The sequence below is a fragment of the Corvus hawaiiensis genome, chromosome 26 (assembly GCF_020740725.1).
Source record: "Corvus hawaiiensis isolate bCorHaw1 chromosome 26, bCorHaw1.pri.cur, whole genome shotgun sequence".
Classification (NCBI taxonomy): domain Eukaryota; kingdom Metazoa; phylum Chordata; class Aves; order Passeriformes; family Corvidae; genus Corvus; species Corvus hawaiiensis.
The window spans coordinates 8,577,909-8,598,772 of NC_063238.1; the positions used below are offsets into that span (position 1 = coordinate 8,577,909).

The 20,864-nt window shown below is 40.0% G+C and overlaps 1 long non-coding RNA gene across 3 annotated transcripts in view; it reads left to right on the forward strand.

Annotated features, from left to right (window-relative positions):
• Positions 1-20,142, forward strand: part of LOC125317412 — a 123,479-nt gene extending 103,337 nt beyond the window's left edge. For 2 of the 3 annotated variants that reach the window (XR_007200067.1, XR_007200069.1), the window contains exons 4-6: positions 14,545-14,619; positions 16,123-16,236; positions 19,104-20,142. This is a non-coding gene — a long non-coding RNA (uncharacterized LOC125317412). The remainder of the gene's footprint in view (positions 1-14,544; positions 14,620-16,122; positions 16,237-19,103) is intronic. The other variant, XR_007200068.1, reaches the window with a different exon arrangement.
• The last annotated feature ends 722 nt before the right edge of the window (positions 20,143-20,864 follow it).

The window sequence follows — 20,864 nt, forward strand, 5'->3', positions numbered from 1 at the left end:
GATCCTTTATCTGCAGTGCAGATTTCTAATGCATAGCTTGTATTCCATTAGCAACAGAAATCTGCTTTTTAGCTCATAGACGACAGTTCTGACTACAGTCTTGTGATATATTCAGATTTTTGGAGGGCTTATTTCCTGAGGGTGTACAACCATTGTTGGTTTAAGTACACTGTGTACATATGGAAAACTGAATGGATGGCTGAGCACAGGGACTTGGACATTCTTGATATTTCCTGAGTTAGGCAGAGTGTGGCTTCATTGAGCTGATATCTGATTTTTGTTCAGCACTAAAACAGAAGCTTTTTTACTTCTATCACTCACACTGTGCTGTGTCACCACACTGGGAAGTCCCTCTGTAATGGCTTTCTAAAGCTGGTATATTCATAGTGATGTAACATTCAATGAATTGCTATTCAAGTGTATTTGCGAACACCATATTTTTGCTGAAAGATGGGGAAAATATATTGTATTAAAGCAGATAATAATTAAAGCTTCTGAAGTTAGGAAATTAATTAGAGGAAGAAAGCAATCATTTCCTTGAAGGGAACAATATTTTACACTACAAAATAGGTCACTAAGGAAGATTTTTGATGACCTTTCCAATTGAAAGAAAGAGTTGATGATCAAGACCAATGGGCACAAGACTTACTAGTCCAGGTGTCCCCTAGGTTCTTTGTACATCAGTTGATAGCTTAGTCTTAGTGTTCACAGGTTGGACCAATACACAAATGTTTGAGGTAATTTTACTCAAGCATTATATTGCCCCAGCCAAAAAAATTTCTTGGTTAACAGAATTGTGAGGGGACCTTCATAGTGTACTAAGCCTGCTTTCTGTGTACTACGGAGAGATGTTTTCATTAATGTTTATTAAGATCTCTAATTAAAAAACAATTGCAAGGTACACTCAGTAAAAAAGGATAAAAATCAAGTGTTAATAGTGAAAGAATGAGAAGAGCACTGATGTCTTGCCACCATTTGATAAAAACAAAGCATTTTAATTGATATGTTCATTCACTCTTATGGTGCTCTTTGACATTTCAAACATAAGTATTTGAACCTCAAGCATTAAATGGACCTGGCCTACTGTTTTGTATTGATCCACCTCATTGCAAATCAGTGGTGATGTTCTTTACTCCCTCTCTGTAAAATGAAAAGAAATAAAATCAAGGTGTCCTAAACTTGTTGATTCAAAGCTGTTTCATCTATCAGTATAGAAAAATTGTATCAGTATAGAAGAATAGGTTAACAGTCTTTTTCATAGTCTTTCTTCTCCAAACTGAATTGAAATGGCCTGGCTTAAAGTAACCTGGATCTCAGTCATAAAAGCAATATGCTGCCAGAGTGGCAAATCCAGAATTTATCACTCATGTATATTTCATCTGCACTTGTCGTTATTATTCTTTACTGCTCAGCTATAAGAACCCATGGCATTGTCAGGATATCTGAGAACTCTTTGGCCAGCAAATTTGTGGCAAGGTAAATTCAGGATTTAGGAGCCAAATTTTTGATACCCTCTAATGTAAAAAAAAGTGTGGCTTCTGAAGGAAAGAAATGTTACCATTTTTCCCCCCGTCCTTTTTGCTGCATAGTTTGAGCTTTACGTTTACTCTTTCCCCTTTGATTCCTGGCAAAAATGGAGAAGATATGTTTTCTTAGTCTGAAGAGAAGCTTCTAAAATTGTGAAGTTGTTTAGGTTGTTCTGCATGTATGGAGAGATACTGAGATATCATGATGCAGCCTATCCAGGATCTGAAGACCCATGAGAGATTGCTTACCTGATCTTTTCTGCTTGGGTAGGATAGTGAGTTCATAAATAGTCTCAGTCCTTATCTAATTCAGGATTGTCATTTATATCCTCATTTGACTTTACAATCCTACTGTTCTGTTTGAGATATTGCTTAAACTTTAATCTCAGGAGGAAAAAAGAGAAATTGTAGCATTCCACTATCAGTTATTTCTGAAAGACCTGTAGGTTGCCACAATCTCGAGATTGAACATCTTGAAGCATTTATGGAGAAACATTACCCAAAAATAATTTAAGTACAAAACTGGATCTAGATGGGCACAATGACAAGTCTGATCGAAACACTAATCCTTGTAAGATAAAAACTAAGACATAAGAATTAAGCCTTGCCTAAGATTGCTTATTTCTACCTATTGTTTTCCTGGTACAGTAATGTTTAAAAATATTTTTAGTTGTGTATGTAGTGTGTTTAATATGCAATCAGGACTAAGTCTGGAATTAGAGTAGTGTACTAGCAAATGACAAAGCTCTTCTGAAAGTCAAAATAATCGGAAAGAACAGAGAAAAAAATCAGAGCACACTGCAGTAAAAGTTGGACCCCAGTCAGTGCCAGACTGCCAACTGTTAATAAATTATGTCTTTGGTCTGTCATATTTGAGATGTTGAACTAAAATGTCAGTAAGAGTGTTCATACGCTCCTATTTGATGCTGAAGACTCATTACTAAAGACAGGTTGTCTATTCAAAAATTACTTGCCTTCTTGTCTTACTTCATGCTTAACCAAATGGACATATGTCTTTCAACACTGTTGTCTTGGACCATTCACATCAATAAGTCAGGATCTCTATAAACTTGTGGTGTGTCTGTGGATATGTTATTTGTAGAGAACATGGTTAAGAATTGTGGGAAGTAACTGGAAGAACTGATGAAACTTATTTCAACACCTATTGAAAGAATATTTTGGCTTTCATAACCCACATGTAACTGCATTATTAAGCTCTTTGATAGTCTCATGAGAATTCAAAGATGTATCTACTGATTTAAACAGAGTGGCAAATATGTAGACGAAAATCACAAAATAATTTTTCTGCTTGTTGATGCAGAGAAAATCTTTGCTTCTAAAATCTTAACTGAACACATTGTTAAGAATTTTTTGTCAGGCAGACAGTGTGGCAATAGAAAAGACAGAGATTATTATCAGTATATTTTTCAGCATCATAAAGCAATAGGAAAATAGTCAAGAATGGAATCACTGTCTTTCCATACAGTTGGCGAGAGGACTACAAGAAAACATTAGTCAGAAATTACTGAGCCATAAAGTCAACCTGAAAGCTGAATAGGAATTGAACTAGGAGTTCTAAAAATTTCCAGATGTCTCATCATGGTTCGAGTCACAGAACATAGTGGTATTCCTAATGCTTCTGTTTCAAGTTACAATTTTCAAGGTCTCAGCTTTCTGCTTCTCCATATAAGATTATTGTTGTATATATGCCCTGGGGAACTTAAGGATATTAATGAGTGTAAGTTTTAGGTTATTCCCTGCATAGAGTCTTGTACTAAGTCTTTCAGGAAGCTTGAGCTGGCTATCTGTTGAGTACTGATAACTCTTGTCCTATACAACAAAAATTTTTTCTTTCCCTCTGTGCCCTTCAGCAGCAGTTTGGACCACCAGCATTCAGTTTTAGGAATTACCCCTCTTCCTGATAAATCTCACATCATAACACCTGAAGAGACCAGTCTATCTGCAAGGGATAAAGTTAGATGCTGAAGAAAAAAAAGAACATTTTAAAAGAACAAAAGAACTAGCAAAAATGTTTTAATACAGCTTTATAAACCAATGAGACAAGAATCACATCATTACTGTATACCTGCAATAATGGCTGGCCTAAGAAGAAAATGCTTTGGGCTTGAAGGTGTGGTTTGAAAGTTTCAGAAGTTGTACCTCGTGATTCAGAAAACCATTCTACAGGAAAATGAAATCTGGAAAATATTCCCCTAGTACTATAGAACTAGTGGAATGCCTTATCTCTAGCCCAAAGGGAGAAAAATTGTTGTATCCACTGACTTGCAGGAGCCAATACCATGGCACTCGTGCATCATAATCCATGGTATAATGTGCTTTGTCCAGCACTGGCTGAATATAAGGCACTGACTACCCTCTGTGTTTCTGTATCATGATCCATTTTACTTGAATAGGTTGATCAGCCCTTATTTCTCAGTTTGAAAGATCTTGACAATAGAGGTTTTTTTTAATCAGTCAGTAACATTCTTTCCTAAAGTGGCTTATGGTAAAATTGCTTTTAGGACTATGAGGAGGGGTTGTTACTGGTGGAACCCAGACCTAGATTCTGTGGCTGCCACGGAAACAGAAAGTGGGTATCTGGGCCTTGTTTTCAAGTTTGGAACCAGTATTCTTTGAAAGAAATATTGACTTTCAAATGACTTTTATCACTTGTGGTTTTCAACATTTTTATTTGAAAAATTTGCAATTACCTCATGTGTTAGACTTGTACCTGAAATACCAGTTAAACCATACACACATGTCAAGAAATAGCTTTTTGCTTGTTCTTAAATATGGGAAGACGTTTAGCTTTGAGTAAGGCATTAAAAAAACTTCTTTGGAACAGAATTAAAAGGAATCCATGTTTTCAGGGCAAGTACTGTCAAATTAATAAATTCTGTCAATACTCAGTATGCCTCTTAGACTTGCTTCAGGAACTAGATTATATGTGTCCTTGCAATTTATAGTTGATACTATCCATAAGCCTACAGTGTTACATCGCAAGGTACACCTTGGGTCTCCTATAATTCTGACACCTTTGAGTTGTCCAACAATACTCAAATCTTAATAGTGAAGAAAAAGAATTGTGTGACAATGTCTGATGTAAAATAGAGCATGTTTTATGCTGCAGCCACGTCCTTAAAAATTTATCATATACTGTCCCACCAGGAGATGCCTGATTACTGGGACAATAGCTTCATTTGTAAGCATCTCCTTTGGCAGACCAGGAAAGGACAGCCAACTAACTGACAGCAGCATAGCATTTAAGTCATGGCTCTGGTGCAGAATTGAATATAGAAGAGAAGGAATGACTAGCTATTGAACTGCAGTGGAAAAATGATTTGTGCTGCCTGCTGTTATATAAAGCCTACTATGCACAATAAGAGCTGTTTCATTCCCCTGGATTTTAAGTTTACAACTCACCACAATGTTGGTAGAACATAATGTACTGACAAGTTTATTCTTTCTTATGGCTTGGGCAATTATTTGGCATTGATTTTCTTAAAGATTTGTCTTAAAGTTTTGTCAGCTTTTTGTTGGCAAACTTTGCAGAAGAGTTTGAGCGAGTCAGTAAGATTTGAGAATACAGATGAGATCAGTACTTGCCTCATGCTTTCCTTTTACGAGACAGAAATAACAAAAATGGAGTTTTCAACCCTCCTCTCCAGACACACACGGACAGAGGGAGGGATAGACCTGTATCTGATTTGCTTGATTTGATCTTGTTCCCTGATAAAAATCTCACACTCCTTAACCTTTCCATCTACTCTGCTTATAATAACCAAAATACTCTGAATTGGCTCCACATGATGGGACTGCTTTCTCATTTGCATTTTTTAAGCAGTGTCTCTGCTCTGACACAGAGCCAGTTGACCGGTTATGCTGAAGTGATATAACAGCATTATGTTGTGCTGAATTAAACAACAGAGCCTAATTATCTGTGATTTAGCTGAGTACATTATGAGGTACTTTCAACCATGTAGAAAAAGTGTAAAGTGCCACTGTACAGATTTGGTAGCAGTTTCCAGGTTTTTTGTCTAGGTGAGAGTGACATAACATGCAAAACTGTGAGGAATCTTAAACTCTTGCCTGCGCACTGCTTTATTTTGTGATGGCTGTAATTGGAGCCATTTCCTGGTTATCCTGTTCTCAGTCGTGAGCAGTTCAGGAAGTGCTATTCATGATATTATGTAAATCAAGAAGACACTTTACTAAATTGGCATTAGTAGAAAATAAAGATCACCCCCTTAAATTCTGGTAATGTTATTTTTACCAGATAGTCTTATTCATATGCAAGTAGGAAGAATATTTCCATGGCCTTTAATAATGATTTAAAAAGTATTTCTAAGAAGTCAAAAGTACTCTAAGTGAGCATTTTTGTCTTCTCTTAGATATGTATTGCCATCTTTATAAGTTCATCTTTAAAACTAGGGTGTCTAAATTTAAACACATGACACATAAAGCTATGTTTAATGTAGTATTTAAAGTTGGCAGAGATACAGACACCTGAGTTTTCGGTATCGCATCTGAAAATTGCTCCTTCTATCTATAGATACAATACCTCCTGAGGATGTTAATGGAGCTGTACCTGGGCATATCAAGAGAACCACACTGCCCTTCTTTATTGTGCTCCAATCTTGGCTTCTCAGGTGAATTCAGAAAGCCATAGGTTCAACTTGCTTTTTGTAATGAGCCTAGTGGGCAAAGTTATGTGGTTTGAACTCACAGGGGGCATTCCTGACAGGGTTCAAACCTCTCACAGTGTCTTTAATAAGACCTTTCTTTGAAGTCAATTGGAAAACTGAACAGACCACATGAAAGGTGGGCTTTATAGTTCAAGTATATATATGTTACACCAAACAGAGGCCCTGTGAGAAGAAGAGAGAAGTTGAAGGGATGCACCTTCTCTCCTGGGGAGAGAGTTTCAAACACTTGCTCATGAAAATAGTCCATTCGTGTAATGACACCTCAGTGCATAACAATTGCTCACATGAATATGACTGCAGGAATGACCCAGTTTTTTATTTTAAGGCAATTGTCATAGGGTATTTGGGGCTGTGTCATAGTAAAGGTCCTTTGAGCCAGGTCAGCCTCTGAGTTGATGTGTGGTATAGGTGAATGCCCTGTAGAAAGATCCATTTGCAAGTCAGCTCTTTGGAAATTCCCAGTAGGATGGCCAAGTGAGATGGCACTAGTAGCTCACAAACCAGCTTGGCAGTAAGGGGTCCCAGTTTGGCCACAACCTCTCTGTGGATCATCTTGCACAGATATGTCAGCCTCCTTCTGTGCTTTTGGCATGATCTTAGAAACTTTGTTATTGTGTGGTCCTGTGGTCATATGCAATTAATACACTGAGAACCTGGAGACAAAGAGAATGATCAGCATTAAACATCCTGATCCATTAAGAGTTGGACTCAGGACCAGTTTTAAGCACAGAGCAGCCCAACAGACAGCCAGATGACTTCCTTCAAGTTGATGAGTTAGGGCCAAACCTCAGAGCTCAGATGACTTGACCTCCCTCTGTGGCTTTTGCCAAAGTCAGATACAAGAGGCTTGTGCCCTATTTACATGACATAGAAAGAGCAAAGAGTATGGAAGTTCTTTCAGAATTCAGTAACAGAACCAGGAGATGGTGACAGGTAATTGTGCCTCTTTCCCAAAGCATTTTCCCTTGTGAAAACTTCTGTGGATTTTTCCTTGCTTCTCCACCTCTCTATGTATATGAGACTCCTCCAGGAGGTGGTGAAGAGAAGGTACATCCTTAGAGGGATGCAGAACATTTTCAGAGTTTTCAGAGCATAAAAATGTACTCAAATCCCACAGCTTCTCTGTGCAAAACAGTTGTGCAATTCTCTTGGTATATTTGGAAAGCCTGTCTGTCTGCTTTCAGCAATAGACTCATAGCTTTCCAGTGCAGATTTCCTCTTTAACTAGACTAATTTATAGTCTTATCTCAGTGTTTCCAAAAAAGACCAATTTCTGGTTGAAAAGCACGATTCAAAGATCAGACTGAACACTCATTTATCATTAATAAATTTAGATTAGGAAGGAAAAAAATTATTCTAGTGGTCTTCCAAATAGTACACCCCAGGCAACAAATGTAAATTGCTTGAAGACAGATTTTAGAAAGTTTATGAAACTGCATGACTATATAGTCATGCAGACAAATGCAAAACAAGAACAAATATGAACAAAATCCCAAGGGCATAATTTACCTGGGTCCCAGATGACACTTCACTGACATTTGTGAATGACTAGAAAATTATCAAGAGCAAGATGGACTTGCTTTCATTTTCATATTATCCATATATTTTGTATAATGTTTTGTGTTGAGAATCTATATGATATAGAGCCTGATTTGTTCTTGTTCCCCTTTGTCTGCTAAAAAGATACATCTAAAAGTCAATCCAGATGCAAGTATGGAACCAAGACTTTTTTTTTTTTCTTCCAGTGATTTTTTTCATTCTGACCTTTTACTTACTAGCAATTTGGGCGATGGCTTCTTCAGGGCATTGTAGATCTTCCAGACATCATAGATCTGCTGATCTTTTTTCCTGGCACTATTCAAATTGCCATAGATTCTTTGCTCACCCCTCTGTGCACAATCCCACTGAACTAAGCCATATTTGTCTTATTACCTTGTCTTCTCCCAGGGTAAATCCAAGTTTATGAGGAACCCACTGTTCTCTTCACACTGCCAAGACATGACCTTGCTGTTTATAGCTGATCCAGTTTTGGTGAAGTTGCTTCATATCAAAACTGAGGCAGCAGCAGCTACTTATGAAATCTAGAAAATGTCTTAATTGGATGGATACTATTGTTAACACAGATACAGGATAATTTTCAAATTTTTGTTTTTGAATTATTAAAGAGGGTATGCCAGGAAAAATCCCAATTACAATAATTTCAGCTATATGCCTCAACCCACTCCTTTATCCAATATGAAGTGACTGCAGTGACTATCTGGGCCAGTGATGGCAGCTCACTTGCTCTGGAGGTTTATCTGGCACTCTGCTGCTTCGCTGAAGCACAGTCATCTTAAGAACTGGATAAAGTTCAGCTGCACAGTTTAAAGGGCACATGTACTATTGACTTCCCCTTTGAGACAACAAAAACAAACAAGAAAATAAATTTTTTAGTGACTTATCTGCTGTTTAAATAATAACTGTCTTCTATGAAAGACATAAATAAATGTACATTTGTGTGTATTGTGTCTGAATACACTTTTGTGCCAGTTGTTGAATGCTTTGGTCCTTTCCAGATGGTGGGTAATGGGCAATATCTCACATGTCTGTTAAAGTAATCCTGGACTTCTGGTGAAAAATCAGCAGAGAAAACACTACAGAAAAGAGATGGGTTGTATTTCATCCAATTCATGGTTTTTCTACAAGGTAGTAAACTCTTGTGTCTGCCAATCACTTTTTCCTGTCTAAATACGCTGCATAGTACAAGCATGGTGTCTTACTTAAAAAGAGACTAAAAGTAGGCAGTCAGCACCAGTATTCTGATACTCTGTCTTGCTGCAGATGTTCTTCTAATGCGTGATTGCACAGGCACAACACATTCGTTGGGGTTTACACTGCTCTGCTGCCTCAGCTGCATAGCACTGGTGTGTGCTTGGTCCCTGACCTGGCTCGGGTGGCTCAGGTGCTGCTGGGGGAAGGAAGGAGTCTGGTGGCTGCCTGCCCTTCCTGCCTGGGTTCAGGATCTGTTCTGCCTCTCCCATTCATGGTTTGAAGGCAGAAGAGAGCAGGCAGAGTATGGCACTGTGAGAGCCTGGGAAAGGGAGGCAGGCTCCTGAAAGGCCTCATCTGTGTTGTCTGTCTTCAGGATGGAAAGAGAGGATAGTTAGTCTCTCTCTGAGCAGAGGGGCAGTCCCATATCCAACCCAGTGAAAACTACATTTCCTGCTGTAGGCACTTGCAGACCCTGCTGGCCCAACAGCTCTGGCAGTGTAGAGGTGTCATGGGTTAGCAAGCATAGTCTCGGAAGTGATGTTCCTGCAAAGGAGCGCTTACAGCTTCCTCTATGACCTAACAGAACCTATCAGCTGGCCAGTTTGAATATGGACAATTCTTTGAGCCACTTAAAATTGTGACCGCCTCTGTGATCCACACTTAAGAATAGTAAACCCTGAGGCAGACTCTCTCTCTCTCGTTTCTGGTGCAGGGACAGGTGGCTGCGGGCCCCATGTGGGGGCCAGTGGGCCCAGCCCAGGCCCTGCTCGGGCCAGGCCGGGCCGGGCCATGGCCATCCTGGAGCCGATGGGCCCTGTTCCACCTGCGGAACCACCCCCACAGCCCTGCTGCGGGCAGCCGGAGCGGCTCGGCTCCCCTCCCTCTCCACTGCAATAAGCCACATTCCAGCTGCAAAGCCTAGGTGAGATTAACCCTTTTATTGCTGTGAAGAGCTGAAAACCTGAGGGAAGCGAAAGAGGAGATGCTTAAAGCTGAAATTCTGTTGTGAAGCTATGATATGTCAGAGTACCCATTGTAATTTCATGAAGATATGGGGGTGGAGTGTTCAACTCGTGCTTGTTAGCAAAGGCACCTGCGCTGAGATAGGCAGATGCTGATGCAGCTGTAATTTCATGAGAAGTTTGAACAGGGAGAGATGGACCAGATGAGGACTTTTGCTCCAAATGAGAAAGGAGAAACCTCAGTTCCTAGAGATGCTCCCAGAGATAGTCCTAAAGACGAAGATGAGGAAGACCCTTTGCTCCCAGGGAAGGAGAAGGGCCTCTGTTCTTAGAGATGAAATGCTCCCAGAGATGGGTGAAGAGAACTTTTGTTTCTGAACAGCTCAACCTTAAAATTGTACCCCAAAAACCTTCAAGAGTGGACCCTTGAAAGCAGTTGTGGGAAAAGCTGCAAGTCGGGGGAAGGGACTCACACGCAGGCAGAGAGACTCCTCTTCCTGAATGGACTGAACAATATTTGGAAGTGGGCGGCTGTCTCGTTGTGATAATGTTTTCATAGCATGAGCAAGAAGAGACTTCTCTTTCTAAATGGGCTGAACAAGGTTATTATGGAAGTGGTAAACAGACTGAACATCTCAAGGGTTGTCTTTTTACATTGTCAGTGGGAGAAGGGAGGAAGGTGGGGGGAGGAGGAGAGTTCTGAAGGTGTGGTATTTTCTTTTTTTCTTCTTTTAGGTCTGTTAATAAACTTCTTTATATTCTTTCAAGTTTGGTGCCTGCTTTGCGTTTCCCCTAATTCTTATCTCACAGAAGATAAACAGTAATGAGTATCTTGGACCAAACCACTACAAGGGGTTACCATTACATGCACATCCTGGCTGTGTCTTCAGATGACATTTTGCAGAATCATAGAACGGTTTGTATTGGAAGTAACCTCAAAGTTTATCTAGCTCTGAACTGCTACCATGGGCAGGGACACTTTCTACTAGACCAGGTTTCTCAAAGCCCCATCCAACCTGGCTTTGAACACTAACAGGGATGGGACATCCACAACTTCTCTGGGAAACCTCTTCCAATGTCTCACCACCCTCATACGGAAGAATTTCTTCCTAATACATAACCCAAATCCATCCTCTTTCAGTTTAAAGTCTTTGCCCTTTGCCCTCTCACTACATGTCTTGCAAACAGTCCCTCCCCAGCTCTCTTACAGCCTCCTTTGGTACTGGAAGGCTGCTATAAGGTCTCCCCAGAGCCTTCTCTTCTCCAGGCTGAGACCCCAACTCTCTGAGCCCTCCCTCATAGGTGAAGAGCCCTCCCTCATAGGTGAAGTGCTCCAGACATCTGGTCATCTTTGGGGCCTTCCTCTAGACTCATTCCAACATCCTTCTTACGTTGGAGGTTCCCCACGGAGCTGGATACAGCTCTCCAGGTGGGGTGTCACCAAAGCAGAGTAGAGGAGGAGAATCACCTCCCTAGAAACCCTCAAAATGAATCATGCACCCCAAATTTACTACAATGCAAGTGTGCCAGGGCACTCTGGGCACTGTGGTCTCCCTGGGGAGAAGTGGGGGGCTCCCTGGCAAGCCCTGACAACCCATCCCATATCATTCCAAGCAGAAGCAGGTCAGCTGGAAGACATCAGGGAAGCCCAGCCCTGGGCATCTCCCTGGGGATGGGCTGAGGCTGGGACAGGGTGGTTGGTCTGTGGATGGGGGTATGGATCAGGCCCAGTGGGGATAATCAGGGTCAGACATGCTCGTGATGTGTAGGCACAGACCTGGGGATGAGGAAGGTGCTGACAAGCTGAGGCACCCACGGATGTGCCCCCATGTTGCAGGTCAGGGATATGTGTGGAAAATTAGGCTGAACAAAACTGCCTTGGGGTGCAGGGCAGAGATTTTTGGGAGTTTTCATAGCTGCAGTTTTGACACTGAACTCTTGTTGCAGGGGGTTGACTGGCTGCCAAGGGCCCTGACAACAATTCTGTCCTGCTTCAGGAAGCAAATGTGGCACTCAAAGCTCTGAGACCTCCAGATATCCTGTGCCTTCATCATGGGTGGGAAACAAAAGTAGGTGGAGAATAAAGATCCACCTATGTTAAATACCATGTTCTTTGGTATGACCATCTCCCATTCCTTTAATTCCTCTATTTCTATGTAAACTGTTCTTGAAAATGAGGATAAATAGATAAAATAATTTTCTTTTGTTTGCAATGACATACCTGTAATATGTGTCATTGCAATGTTAGGAACGACAGTGTAACAGCTATAGTAATATCAGATAAAGTAATACAAGAGTAAACATACATATTTTTAAGAAAAAAGATCATTATAGATTAAAAAAAAAAAAAATTCAAGTTATTTCTCATTTCCTTCAAACCACTATGACCCCTTTATTGTTCACACTGAATTTTAGCCCATTATAGATTTACTATGATTATCCTTTGTGGCTGTGCTGCATTCATCTAAGCTATTAATTTTATTCTTTGTAGGCAAGATGAAAACAGAGCTTTCATGTCCTTCTGGCATTCTTAAACTCAATCATATTTAAGATGCATAATTCTGTTGTTTTAGGAACTTGGCATTCCACTGTTCTTCACATTCTGAACTACCACTGTCAAAGTCTGTGCATGAAACGATAGGAAATCTTTAAAAAGTAGCTAAGGTTCTAAAACATAAACAAAAGTGAGAAATGTGGAATTTCACAGCAAAGAAAACATATAAAAATCAAAACCAGAAGGACGTTCATGTAAATTATCCTAAACCTTACTCCTTACATATAATCATTTTGTCATCACTTTATCTTTGTAACAATGAAATTGTGGCATTACCAAGAATAAAATAAAAATGAATAATCCTATATACTTTTAGTTTTGAGTCAGAAAAGTTATTTATATTTTATCCGTATTTATATGTTTTTTTCTTTGACACTTTTTTTTCCCTTTTAACAAACAAAAAATCTCTATCTCTGCTCTCATGTAGGACAATAACCTGAAATTAATAATTTATTCCGAAAATCAGATAGCAAAGTCTTTATAAGCAAACTGCTATTTCCTTAAAGTAACTTTTTGCATATATTTATTAAACTAAATTAGTTCTGGATTTTTTGTTCTGTGATGTCATGGTGAGCACTTGACATCTGTCATTCACTGTTTATCTATTGGTGTTCAGCTCCATCCTGCAATACTCTTTCTTTGCCTTGGGTGAGCATAGGAAACCATTCCAACCCAAATATTTCCCTGAGCAAATTTAAAAATTAAGTGAACATATAGACTCCCCTATGCAGTGCTGAAATTAAATTTCTGTGAGCAGCTGTAGCAGGAAGGACCTTAAGTGCTTTATCAAGCCTTGTCAATGCAGCCCACTGTACAAGAAGCAAATGTTCAGAAGGTGTGAAGGATGGACAGAGAAAACCAAGCCAGTCCGCCTATAAATATTCCTGTGTAATGTCTGCATGTTCAGTTGAGCTCTGCTTTATCACACATGTTCAGTGGAGAAGCTGGGATATTAAATGTCATCATTTCTGCAAGCCAGGCTTTGCCTGAGAAAAGAAAACATCAAAGATACTGAACAAGCCCTCCTCAGTTTTTTGTTTAAAACATTCTTTAATTAAATACATTTTTGGAGAAAAAACCCCTTACATCCCTGAATTGAATGGCTGAGCACTATTAGGAATGTCCTTGCAAATGCCAAATTCTTTAAAAGTGCTCACTATCTCAGTCAGAGGAAATCCTAGCAGTGCAGGTTGTTTGCTGGGCTCAGTGGGCTATAATTCCTCCAGAGTTTGCTTAGTCAGTGCCCTAAATATTGGCAACGACTTTTGTATTTGTGCTTAAAGTCAGATTGTAGTCATAGCTCTTTTAAAATTTCAGCCCCAGATCCTTTCATGCGGCAAATCATCTACTGAAGGCAGAGGGGACAGGGTGTCCTGAGCTGGGGGCACAGTTCCCTGACAGACTGCTCTGACTCCAGGGAATATGGGGAGCAGGAACAGTCCTCTTGACTTTGATGTTTTGGATGTGGTTGGTCGTGTTTACATCTATTGAACCAAATAATTTCTTGTGGTGCAGCTAATCAAATTATTGGTGATCAGCAATTGGGCTGCATGAGGTGAACTGAGGACACGCTTTGTCCTGACCCATTTAAAGGAGTGTCAACATTGCAGTACAAGATTGATTTATTAAAGCAGAGGAAAAATACAGTCTCTTTAAAATTAAAACTGGCATGTCTGTTTCTAAATTCTGAGCAACAGTACAGCAAGCTGCAAAGAGATGGTAGGGCTGTTGCTGCAGGATATGTAAGCCTCAATAAAAAGAACACATCTGTAATTTCACAGAGTAGCTGAGATTGTTCAGCCTATAAGCTGTATTTTTGAGAGGCAATTTAAACTGCCTGTAAATAAAAGAGTCAAGCAATAACTGTTATCTCCCTAGAAAAAATATATGCTTAAGCAAATAGTGAAGATGCACTTCAATCTGGTATTTTTTGCACAAGCCTTAATAATGAAATATTTGTCCTTTCCTATAGAAGTGGTAGAATGCATTATTTTTCATACACATCCCTATCCCTGCCTGTTCTTGTTTTTACTTATTTTTCTTAGGTAATGAAAACCCCTCAATACAAAGACATTAAAGGCTGACATAGAAGCTTTCTTGATGACACAGATGTTAATGTCGTAAGTTCAGCAGCTTGCCTTACCTATTATTAAGTCATATATAGAAACCGAGGGAGATACTTGTCTGTCTGTCCAAATTATCAATACAGAAAATTAACTATTTTACACTTTTTAAAATGCCTTTTTTAATTCCTACATGCTTACTGTGATCCTTTTCTCTCCATATCAGCATTCCATTATTTATTTCCTCCCTGGGAGGATGATAATACTAATTCATAAAATGAATTAAAAACCAAAAAATGCTGTGATATGCTAAACTGCCAAGTAAAAGAGCTGCAGTATGCAACAACCAAGAAGAAATTTTGAGAAACATGCTATAACTCCCTTAGAAACAATACAGTGCTTGGTTTTATATTCAGGAACTGGTATAACAGTCTACTTTGCAGTGGTGGTTTTTTTTAACAATGTCTGAGCAGCTTAAAGACAAGCCTACCGAAAAAGAAATATGTAGACTAAAAAAAATTTCATACCCATCACTAGCAATAACTATAAATAAACTTCAACATATACACATCCTTATGCTGGATTTTTCTGTACTTAGTTTAAAAAAATATTCACTATGTAGGGAGCTGAGTTTTGAAATGCCTTTCAAACTAAATTTGGGGATTTGAATTGTACAAATTTATCTCACTCTTTACATTTCACAAAATAGCTTTTTTTTTTTTTGGCCCTGAGAACTCTCTGCTAAATTTTGCCACATTTTGACAGTTAGACAGCATTGCAGGGGGAATGCTGTGGGGTCCCTTCTTGGGAACACAGAGTTCTCTACATTTCAGTTGTAGCAGGAATATTTTCAGTCTATGTTACATGAGGCTCATTGTAGAATTCTGCACTAACACTTCCCTCCAGGATCTGAAGAGTGTTACAGCTCACTGCAGATCCTATTCATTTGGTGGGGTTTGTCACCAGCTCAGTTGAAGCAAAAAGAAAGGACAGTTATATTCTGAATCTTCTTGGCTGTTTTCTTGTTCTTAGTCTTCTCCCCACAAGAAGAAAACGTTGTCCTTGTCAAATGATAAATGAGGCACAATTGGTGACTTGTATGTTTGTCAACATAAGCAAGATCAAATGATTGCTCAGCAGGAAGAAGCCACAGGAAATCCAATGATTTTTGACTAATTAGGAAAATAATAATAATGTCTGCCTAATAATTACCTTGTACTGGGTTGTGGCCTTTTATCAGGCAGCTGCAGACTACTGCTTTGAAGGGAACCAATGGGTTTCTTTGAAACTGGTGTCACAGACTTGGAGGATTTGTGACAAATCTTCTGAGACTTATTGCTCCTTTGTGTAGTTGCTATAATTGGGAAGAAAAATTAGCCTGTTTCTAAATGTTTAAAGAGGAAAGTACTTTGTCTCCAGATTTTATTTGGAAATATTTTTAAACTAGTTGAGGTGTGTACGCACATTAAGTGTATGCAATAATTTCCACAAGAATGAATGAATCTTTAGGTCAGTTAAAACCTACAAAAATGATTTATCTATGTTGTTTTCATATCATAGGAGCAATAATAAGAAGACAGAGACGTATCTGCAATACAGTTCTACCAGAAAAATAAAAATCAGGAAAACATTGGGAATGAAGTGAGAAAGAAGGCCAACAGTTTGGAGCTTGTGGTTTGTATTCTGGTTTCCCCTCACACAGATTTTCAGAGTTCTGCTGGAGAAACTGGCTGCTCATGGCTTGGAAGGATACAAATTTCCCTGGGTAAAGAGTGGCTGGATGTCTCGGCCAAGAGAGTGATTACATGTAGCTACATCCAGCTGGCAGACAAGTGTTCCCCAGGGATCAGTCTTGGGCCTAGTTCTATTTAATATCTTTATCAATGATTGGGACAATGGGATTGAGTGCACCCTCAATCAGTTTGCAGATGACACCAAGGTGGGCAGGAGTGTTGATCTGCTGGAGGGCAGGAAGGCTCTGCAGAGGCATCTGGACAGGCTGGAGTGATGGGCCAAGGCCAATTGTATGAGGTTCAGCAAGCAAACAAGTGCCGGGCCCTGAACTTGGGTCACAACAACCCCAGGCAGAACCACAAGTTTGGACAAGAGTGACTGGAAAGCTCCCAGTGGAAAAGGCCCTGGGGGTGCTGGCTGACTGGTGAGTCAGCGTGTACCCAGGGGACCAAGAAGGCCAAGGGCATTCTGACTTGGATCAAGAATAGAGTGGCCAGCAGGACCAGGGCAGTGATTGTCTCCCTGTACTTGGCAGTGCTGAGGCTGCACCTCAAATCCTGTGTTCAGTTTTGGGCCCCTCACTACCGAGAAAGACATTGGGGGTGCTGGAGCATGTCCAGAGAAGGGCAACAGAGCTGGCGAAGGAATTGGAGCACAAATCTCACAAGGAGCAGCTGATGGAGTTGTGATTATTTAGGCTGGAGAAAAGAAGGCTCAGGGAGACTTACCTTCTCTACAACTACCTGATGGGAGGTTGTGGCCAGGTGGGGGTAGGCCTCTTCTCCTGAGTAGGAAGAAATACCAAGAGGAAATGGTTGCACCAGGGAGGGATAGGTTGGATATGAGAAACTTTTCTTCACTGAAAGAGTTGCAAATTGCAACAGGCTTCCCAGGAAAGTGACAGTGTTTAAATCCCTGGAGGTATTTAAAACACGTGTAGATGTGGCACTTAGGGACATGGTTTAGTGGTGGACTTGGCAGCATTAAGTTAGCAGTTGCACTTGATGATCTTGAACATCTTTTCCAAACTAAATGATTCTATAATTCTGATTTGCATATATTTGCCTGCAGGATTAATCATGACTTAATTGCTAAACTTGACAATTCTTCCAGAGCTGCAAACACCAGACAGACTATGCTTTGGGAAATATGGGCCACATACTTCCTCTCATTAACTGATTCATTGGCAAAGCAACAAGGACACTGATACAACACCCTGTGATTTCCACACCACTGATGGTCTGCTTACCCTTGCCACTGTCAGCATGGCACATTGAATTCAGCAAATGGCAGGCACTGTCTTGGTGCACCACGGATTGAATCTGGTTCCCTTTGAAAAACATGTGTATCACACAATCGGTGGAAATTAGCTTTAATCTGGCAATGTTAAGTCAAGAGAGTCCAACGACTGAGTTGACTGTGGCATGGTACAGGTCAGACCTAAGTATGATTAGCAGAAGCCTGTGGAGCCAAGACCAAAATGCCTGGCTAAATTACTGCCACCAGTTTCATTCTCAATGGACAAAAGCTTCACTGCCTAAAACCCGGATACTGACTCCTTTCTCTAGGCTTTTAAATAAAATTGCCTGATTTGAGAAGTGTTGAATAGCTACAGCTCCTACTGAGGTCATTTGGCCTCAATAAAGAAATTAAAGCTCAGAAATCTGTAAGCTGATGCTAACCGACCTGTATGCTGGAGCCAGAATTCATGGACAGTTGCTATGCCAAGACTGACTATAGCCATAGGTATCTGTCTCTCAGTGTCAGGAGCACTAAAACTCTTTCCATTAGTTAAATACAGCCCTAGGGGTGAATAATGGAAAGGTGTTGTCACAGATACTGAGCAGAAGTAGACAGGTCAGTACATTTCAGCAGTAATGCCACCTACTAGGTGAGTTCAGCAAAGGATGCCATTGTGACGTCTAAGCTAAAGGGTCCTCATTTTATTTCTTCCATTTTATTTATCATTAATTGGCCAAATTCAGGTCTTCCACTAAAGAGGGGGGACAAAGCTTGTCTTGGAAGCTTTGAAAGTAGTTTCCCAGCTCTGAGGAGATACAACCTCGTGGCATTGTCTTGCATGGCATTGCTTTTTGGATGACATTCACTGTTTATTGTGCCAAAGGAGGGTTGTGATGTGTTTTTCAACCTAGAAATGAAACAACATGCACTTTCTAGATAATATTAAAATAGGAGGTAATATAAAAGTGGATCTTTATTGGAGCTCCAGGGGCAGTTATGGAAGAATGTCCACAAAAGCCCACCCCCACAGGGGTGAATACAGTTTTATAAATTTGGCAAATTATCATACTTTAACAATACAAAAAGCACCAATTAGGAGGCCAACTAGTAATGCAATTCCCCCCCAGGTCAAGCCCCTTCTCTGGAGCCCTCCTCTAGGTACTAGCTGTACTTTGTTTATGAAAATGTGTCTCAAAGAGTTGTTCTCAACCTTGATAGCCAGGGAAAACCAAGATAGGATAGGGGCCCTGGAATTTGTTTTGTCTTTCTGCTTAGGGAAAGGGCATAGAAAATTACTGGGAAAACCAGCCACTAATACAATAGGCTACAAATATATGTGTAAAGAATACAGAGAATAAATCAGAAAAAAAGGCAAAACCCAAAATGGCATCGGTTGGGTATGCAGAGGGACAAGCTGTATGTATATGTTTCAATATTTAGCTCATATCATTAGTGTTGCAATTTTGGGAAGAGAGCTCCTTCAGCTGAAGTGTTTGGATTATTCTGGGTCAAGAGAAAATCACAATAATGTTTACTACCTAATTGTCTGCTCTCTCTCTTTGCAGAGCAAAGGTTCGTCACTGACTTGAGGGATGCCATGGCACAACGAGTCACATTCATTTCTATCCTGCAAGGGCATTCTGTCTTCAGGTTGTGAGGAGGGCATGGTCATTCGGGTGTCTTAAGTGGAGGCAATGGGCATCACAGTGTCCTTTATCATGCAGTGCTAGACATGGTCATCTCAGATGGCCGCAAGGTAATAGGTGATGGAAGCAAACTACCTCAGAGCATAAAATCCAGTCAGCAGTCCCACAGAGAGCTCCCAAAATGTGACAGAAGTAGTTGAAATGAGAATCAGTTCTCCTCCAATCTCATCTCCTCTTATCCCATCTCAATATTCAGGCAATAGGAGCATTGCATACTGTGCTGTCCTGGGCTCTCCTTCCGTCCCTGACAACCTCTTTTCCTAGAAGTTTGCTGGGTAGGAATCATTAAAGTTCAAGGGGAAAGGCAGTGTCAAATCCCACTACTATGCCAGCCTGAGCAGCTTCTGAATTATCCAGGTGTCTGTAGAGGTCTTTTCCATGAAAGCAAGATTTGGTTCATGAGTCATTGTCCATATCTCAGCAATAACTTTAGCAACCAAGTTTCCTTCCTCCTACAGTCACAAAGAGGAGTTTACAGGTAGATGAAAGGCAGATAGGGTGATACTTCCAATGTGGTGCCTCTTTCACTGCAAATTCACAGTAAAATTCTTCACCTATGGAGACCAGGGAGGGCCTGCAGGTCTGTGCAGAGCATGCAGAAAGAAGTCAGAGAGTGCCTGGTGAACTGACACTTCACACCAGTTTCTCATTTTTATCAGATGAGTTGAATCCTGCCAAACCATGAAGCACACCTCTGCAGAGAGGTGCCTGAGGAAGCACTGCATCTCAGAGAGAGAACACCTTAGTAAAAGAGATATGCTGGACATTTTCTACTCATTCATTGTTAGATTAAAAAGGACCCTGAAAAGTGTATCTTACTGAATTGTATTGCACTTGTGGATGGATGCCAGACTATTTCTCAGTTAGACTGAGAAAATGTGCTGTGTTTATATAAGAAATGAATAGAAGAAATAAAAAAATGTTATATATAAAGATTCTGCTGGGCCTCGAGTTCTTTTTCCTTCCTTGTATTTATTTAATACACAAGTTACAAATATATGATTGATGTCCTGCAAATGAGCTATGACTTCGCATTACTTATTTATTTTATTTAAAATTTTTATTAAGTTGAATAACCCTACTGAGGTCACAGTCTTGTTCCAGAGTAGACCTGAATGAAACAGAAGTGAAAATTTCACATGAATTTCCATAAATTCTGATACATGCAAACACCAGCATTAAATTTTAACAATTGTGTATCCACAGGCTTTTAAAATGCTGCTAGCATTTCCTTTAAAATAATTAGGCCATGTTGCATAAATTACAGTTCTGCATCACTGTTACATATTTTTCTTCTGTCGAAGATAATTTCAATCCTCCCTGGTATATGATTTCCTTTTTAAACTGCATTTGCTTCTTTCTGATCCAGATGTGCAACCAGGTATTCAGGTACAACATGTAAAATCAGAGACTGTGCAGCAATAGGCATGTATTGATTTCTTAAGACTCTTCATCTCACGTGTTTGATGGGTTTAGGATTTTATAAGACACTTGATATGCACCTACTGTGGCTGCAACATCTTCCTTTTGGAGCCCTGCTCTCTTCTTAACTCCTACCCTTATTGCTTAAGCACTCACCCTGTTACTATACATAAAATTGGGCCTTCAACTGTCAAAGAT